At 55.6% G+C, this 6,504-nt stretch overlaps 1 long non-coding RNA gene across 1 annotated transcript; it reads right to left on the bottom strand.

Annotated features, from left to right (window-relative positions):
• Positions 1 to 158: 158 nt before the first annotated feature.
• Positions 159 to 6,411, bottom strand: LOC106698053. Its single transcript, XR_001349341.2, has 3 exons — positions 6,197 to 6,411; positions 5,388 to 5,513; positions 159 to 284 (listed from the first exon to the last, which is right to left on the bottom strand). It is a non-coding gene; the product is annotated as an uncharacterized LOC106698053 (long non-coding RNA).
• Between the last annotated feature and the right edge of the window lie 93 nt (positions 6,412 to 6,504).

Genomic DNA, 6,504 nt, shown 5'->3' on the forward strand with positions numbered 1-6,504 from the left:
GAAACTACTCGGATCTTATTACCCCCTCAGGTACTTCCTTCATCTGTTTAATCAAAGAACCAGTTTGACTCAATTTTCGGGAATGAGGAGATCTGAAGGGGCTTGGCCAGGCTCCGGGGCCCGGTCCCTGGCCGTCAGTCCACCCGCAAGCCCCTCGCCCCTCGCCCCACAGCCAAAGCAGTAAGAGGGGAGGGTGGCCGCAGGGGGGCGCTCCTCTTACCTGGCTGGGCATGGTGGGAGGAGGGGGCCAGAAGTAGGGGTTGTTGAATCGAGGCTCGGCCATCCTGCGGGGAGAGAGCGACTGTTACGGGGAAGAGGGCCCTTCCCACCAGCTTGGGGCGACCTCAAGTCGGAGCCAGTGCGTGCGACCCTCACCCCGCAGCGGGGCAGGCCTCCTACCAGGGCCAGGGAAGGGCACCTCAGGCTCAGGAGTCGAATGCAGCGGCTCCCTCAGTGGGCACAAGGGTCACATCCAGACCACAGTGCTGCCAGCCCCTCCTGAAACTGCAGACCAATCCCCACCCCCAGAAGGAACCGGCAGAGCCAACCCATGGACCCGTGGATTCTGCACTAACATCACCCCTCTCCCCCCCCACCCCCGCTTCAAAGGCAAACAGGAGTCCTGGGCAACCGTGTCAATGGCCACAGCAGAGGCAACGGGCCGTCCCTCATCCCTGCTCCTATGACCCATGGCCCCTCAATGCAGACGCCCCCATCACAACACAGGGCAGCCTGAGTCAGCAGGTACGTCTTTCTGAGAGGCAACTTGGCCGGACGACTTACAAGGACCCAAATGGTTATTGGACTTTGACCCAAGAAACTGTACCTCTGGAAAGTGACCTTTAAGATACAAGCATGGCCGTGGGCAACCCTTTACCAGGAGAATGTGTCAGGTCGCTGTGCACAGGAGGGGGCGGAGGGGGCCTGAGGCTCGCGCCCTGGGGCTCCTCAGTAGAAGTGACTATCTGTCTGGTGGCCCTGGCCTCCCAGTCCCATGGCAGGCCTGTGCGGTCAGAAGGCCTTTCAACCAGGGAAGTATGCGGGATGGGCCTTCAAAGCTAACAGTCTTCCTGTGGCCCTGGAGTGAGAAGTGCCGTACAGGGACCATGCTGGGCCGAGGGGTTCCATTGTCTTGCTTCCTACCCCATTTCTCTTATTTAACAGAAATTACTAACTAAATACCTAACTGATCTCATTGCTTAAATGAACTTATTTTGATAGGCAAGGCCAAAAGGAAGTGTCTTCAACCTCTTTTCCTGGTCCTTACAAGCCTGAGAAGCCCCTACTGGAGTTGAAGACAGAGGTTTCAGGAGAAAACCTCAAAAAGGTTAAATCTAATCTCAACCCTTTAAGAAAGATGTTTTATGTGAGTTATCTCTTGTGATCCTTACGTAAGAAGGCACAGAAGGTATTATAACCCCAAATTACAGGTGAGGAAACTGAGGCCTGGAGAGAAGGGAAGAGAGCTGCTCAAGACCACAGGGCTAGGGTGTCAGAGTCAAGACTAGAAATCAGATTTGCACAAGTTGGTTCCTCTTGTAATTTGCTTTGTAAACCCCAGTCTCAGTTGAGCAAATAGCCACATGCCAGTAAGTCAATACCTGTATGCAAAAATCCTGGCCTCTCACTTCCAGCCTGGGGTGGTCTGGGTGTGAGCCTGGCCAGCCTGGGCATCAGAATCTTCCTCTGGGGTGGCCAGGGCAGCCCCTGCCTAACAGGTCTCCTGCTCCCACCACCTGCAGACGCCAAGCTGCCCTTCCCCCTACCCATGCCTCGCAGCCCCATACAAGCAGCACTTCCTGCCTGGAGTTCTCCCAGAATGCTCCAGGTGCCTGGGGGTTCTTTGAGAAAGACCTCAAAACAATAACAGGAGGAGGCTGCCGTGGGCCAGGCACATTGACTCTGAAAAGCAGGTGCTCTCATCCCCCACATTTTACCACGGAGGAAGCTGAAGTTCAAAAAGGTGGAATGACTTGGTCAAGGTCACACAGCAAGTAAGCAGAGAGCTCAGACTCCCACTCTAAACTGCCTGAGTCTGCGGTCCAGCTCATCAGTCCCTTAGCTGTTCCGGCCCAGAGGTTATATTAAAGTGAGTTGCATGATAGAATGAATAGATGAAGGCATGATCATCGGAATTATTTTAAAGACAAACCCACACGACTATCTAGCGCTGCTGACAGTTTACCAAGCTCTTCTGCACCCACTGGCATTCTCATCAGAGCCCCGGGGAGCAGCGAAGAGTGTCCACCCCCATTTCCTAGAGGAAGCAGCCAGGGCACTAGGAGGGAAGTACTTTGCTCCAGGCACGTGGATGGGGAAACGGGAAGGGGCGCTGGGCTGCAATGGTGGGCATCGGCTCTCTGGGCATCAGTTTTCCTCGTCTGTAAAACGGGGTGAAACACCCCTGGCCCAGGACTCTGTCCATTGCACCCAGCTGTTCCTCAGGCAGTTCTGGGGGAAGCTGTCCTCTCCTCCTCGTCAATCCAATGCCGAGTTCAGGCTTTCCAAAGCCCGACCCTGGTCAGAAAGGATGTGGAAGAGGGTGGCTTGCTTAGGGTCCCACAGCTGCCACAGAGCATCTTCTCGGCCATTTACCAGGCCCCTGGCCAGACAGGGACCACCCCTCACCTTGGAGGGGAAGCAGGCCCAGAGAGGGGAAGGCTCTGCCCTGCGTCTTTAATCTGAGCTGCACAGCCTCTGCCTAATGTCTGCATCCTTCTCTGGCTGGTCTGAAATAACTGAATGATTCAGTTGATGACCTTGGTCCTGGTGTATCCCTACTGTGTGTCAGATGCAGGGAAGGCTGGCTGAGGTGGGGCGGGGGGAACACGTGCGAGTTCCTACTGAACGTCAGACACATCGCTAGGTGTGCACCCAGAGCATCTAATGTGAGTCCCCCAGCAGGCCGGGCAGGTGGGTGTCCACCTGTGCAACCCCGGACCTGCATGACAAGGGGGGAGAGGGCTGGCAAGGGGGAGGGGGAAAGGTGGCCAGGGCTGGGCTAAGCCCCTCAGACCTTCTTTTGAGGGAGGGCTTTAAGCAGGAGAGAGACTGGACAGATGTGTGTTTAGGACAGAGGGCATTCCTGGCAGAGGCACCAGCTTGAGCAGAGGTATGCCAGTCCAAGGCAGGTTTGGGACAGTGAGCAGCTACCCACTGGCATCAAAGAGAGAGCTGGAGAGTGGGGGGGGGGGGTGAGAGCCACAGGCCAGTTGGCAGGGCCTTGAATGCCACGCTAAGGTGTTGGGATGGATGCTGGTGGTGAGAAGGCATCAGGAAGTGTTCTGGGCCAGGGGGGCAATGAGCCTAAGGGGTCAGAGGGAGAAGCCTGGGGACAGCGCTGGGGGCAGAGGGGACAGAGGCAGAGCAGACTGGGTGGGGCTGAGTGTCCATGGCAGAACAGGCAGAGGAGACAAGCTGGTGGTGGGGAAGGACACGTGGACTGGGCTTCAAGCCCCAGACAGAAGCCTGGACTCTGTACTGCATCCTGGGACAGATAGCACTGATCCTTGCAGTGGGGCTATCATTTGGGGGTTTTTGCCCTAAAAGGGGGGAAGAGTTGGATGGGTGGATGAATGAAACACCTTCCAGAGCTGCCTCTGAAAACAGCATCCTGATGGCAGCTGCCCATCCACCCACCCGTCCGTCCATCAGTACATCCATTCATCCTGAATGCACCTTACGGGCCAAACAGGGAGCCAGTGCTGGGGAGCCTGAGGCAAACAGAAGAGCGCTGCCCTCTGGGAGCCCCACGCTGAGTGGAGGAAGCAGACAAGTAACCCAGGTTCCTGAGAAAAAGAACCTTTGCCTAAGAAACCTACTCCATGCCACTGAGGCACGTAGTCAACGCTGACAGGCCATCCTCCAGTTCTACCTGGCGTCCCTGCCACCGGGTCCTTTGGGAAGATCTGTGTGCGTGACCCCTGGCTCCCTCATCTCAGTCTCTTTCACAGCAACCCCACCCCCTGGGCTGCTTAGGGTAGCACAGGTGATTCTTCTCTCCCACTGACCTCAGTACCTGGGTGGCCCACCTACTCTAGGACCTTAAATGCCAACCAACCCCCAAGTCTCTGCCTGCAGCCCTGGCCTCTTCCTAGAGCTCCAGACCCAACTTGCCGGCTGCCTCCCTGACACATCCCTCTGGCTGTCTCCCAGCCTCTCAGACTCAGCAGGCCTAAGCCAGGCTTGGTCTTTCCCTCGATGGACACCTCCTCTAGCCATTCCCAACTCCAGGAGGGCCTCCCCAGCTGCCCATATGCTCTTGCCACATACATACATTGATCTACAACACTTCCCCCCTCTTCCCAGTTCAGATCCATCGCCAGCCACATCCTCAGAATTCTCACTTCCTTCCACAAGTCCTAGCTACACTCACCTCACCTGGCCATGGAACAGCCTGCTTTGCTTGGAGCCCAGTGCACCCAGGTTCAATTCTTGGCTCAACTCACCAACTGTGTGGTCTTGGGCAAGTCACTCGCTTCTGCCCCCCCGAGCAAGGGAAGAGCAGCCCAGAGCCAGGGGCCTGACCCAGGATGGACAGAAAGGATCAGGGAAGATTTCCCAGGGGCAGTGATGCTGGCTTTGGGTCTTAAAGGATGAGTGGGAGCTAGCCAGGCAAAGGAGTGGGGAGCACTCCTGGCAGAAGGAGCAGCCTGAGCAAAGGCCCAGAGGTGAGCAGCCACATGGCATGTGAGGGGCTAACGCGTTCCGGTGTGGACTGGGAGACAGGACACGAGCTGGAGCCATCAGCCGGGGCCAAACCCAGAAGGTCGATTCCTGAATCCTAGGACTGGAGTCTGGACTTGAAGCAGTGGGTGATGGGACGGAATCTGTGGTTTAGAAAGACCCCTCTGACTGCTGAGTGTAGACAGGACTGGAGAGGCCAGAAGTGGAGGCAGGGAGAGAACACCCCTTAGGAGGCCCTTGGGAATGGAGCTGACAGGCAGGGGTCAAACCTGGGCCAGGCAGGAGAGTGAGCACGGAGGCCTGGCTATTTGGCTGAGCTGGAGGCCAAGGAAGTATGTGCAGGCTGCCACCCATGGTGTGGCCTGGCAGGTTCCCTGGATAGCAACATGGACACACATGGCCACAGGAACATGCAGACAGACAGCACCAAAGTCAGACACACACGACAGACACAGACCAGTAGCCCCAAACATGGACAGAGGGGGACACAGCAACTCCCATGAGCAGGAACCCACAGCCACCAGGACACAGAGTCATAGGAGGAGGATGTTCAAGTGGGCGCATGCATACGACCCTCGGTGCAGACCCAGAGGGACGCAGTGAGGGATGCTCAGGGGAGCTGGGATGAACACAAGGGCTTAATCCCCCGAAGAACAAATCCCTCATTGACAGATTTCAACCTGGAATCACAGGCTGCTTACCTAGAGTGTCCTTTCCCACTTGGTGAACTTCTACTCATCCTTCAAGACCCAGCTCAAGTGTTCCCTCTTCTACGGAGCTTTCCCTGAACCCCCAGCCAGTCACTTCCTCTGTGTTCCCAACAGCACCTTGTATATGAGAATAACAATAACAATGATAAAATGGCAGCTACCATTAATTTCAACACCTATGATGTGCCAGGCACTGTGCTGACTGTGTCATATGCATCATGTCACTGAATCTTCCCAGTGACCCGTGAAATGTAGTTAACAAAAGAGGAAACAGCCGAAACCGGTTTGGCTCAGTGGATAGAGCGTCAGCCTGCGGACTGGAAGGTCCCAGGTTCGATTCCGGTCAAGGGCATGTACCGTGGTTGCGGGCACATCCCCAGTGGGGGATGTGCAGGAGGCAGCTGATCGATGTTTCTCTCTCATCGATGTTTCTAGCTCTCTATCTCTCTCCCTTTCTCTCTGTAAAAAATCAATAAAAAAAATAAAAATAAAAAAAATAAAAAAAATAAAAAAAAAAAAAAGAGGAAACAGCAGCTCAGAGAAGTTGACCAACTTGCCCAAAGTCAGAGCTAGCAAGTGATGGCGTGCGGATGCCTCCCAGCACCACAGGGACAGTCAGACTCTGATGTGGTACCTGCCTCCCTGGGCGACTTCCCCACCAGGTTACGAGCCCTTCGAGCCAGGGAGGGCTGGTGCTCATTCACCTCTGCCATCCCCGCATCCAGCCCACGGTGGTCTCAGAAACTCTTTGTAGCATGAAAAAGGATAATAACATTGACTACCGTGTCTTGAGCACTTACAATAGGCCAGGAACTGTGTCGGGGCATTTTACAGCCATTATTTCACTGTTGGAATAGACCCATTAGAAGGAAACTGCGGTCCAGAGAGGTTAAGCAACTTGTCTGAGGTCACAGAGCCCAGCCTGGATTGAAAACCAGGTCTGTCTATCACCCTATCCTAGGAAGGAGCCTCTGAGGCCTGCCTGGCAATCTGCACAAGGGGGGACGTAGGGTGGGGCACTGCGGAGGGGGTACACCAGGTGCCAGGCCCTGCAGCCCACGAAGGTTGAGGCCTAGACAAACAGACACAAGGGTGACAGGCAGCCCCA

The sequence above is a fragment of the Myotis lucifugus genome, unplaced genomic scaffold, assembly GCF_000147115.1.
Source record: "Myotis lucifugus unplaced genomic scaffold, Myoluc2.0 scaffold_131, whole genome shotgun sequence".
In the NCBI taxonomy this organism is placed as follows: domain Eukaryota; kingdom Metazoa; phylum Chordata; class Mammalia; order Chiroptera; family Vespertilionidae; genus Myotis; species Myotis lucifugus.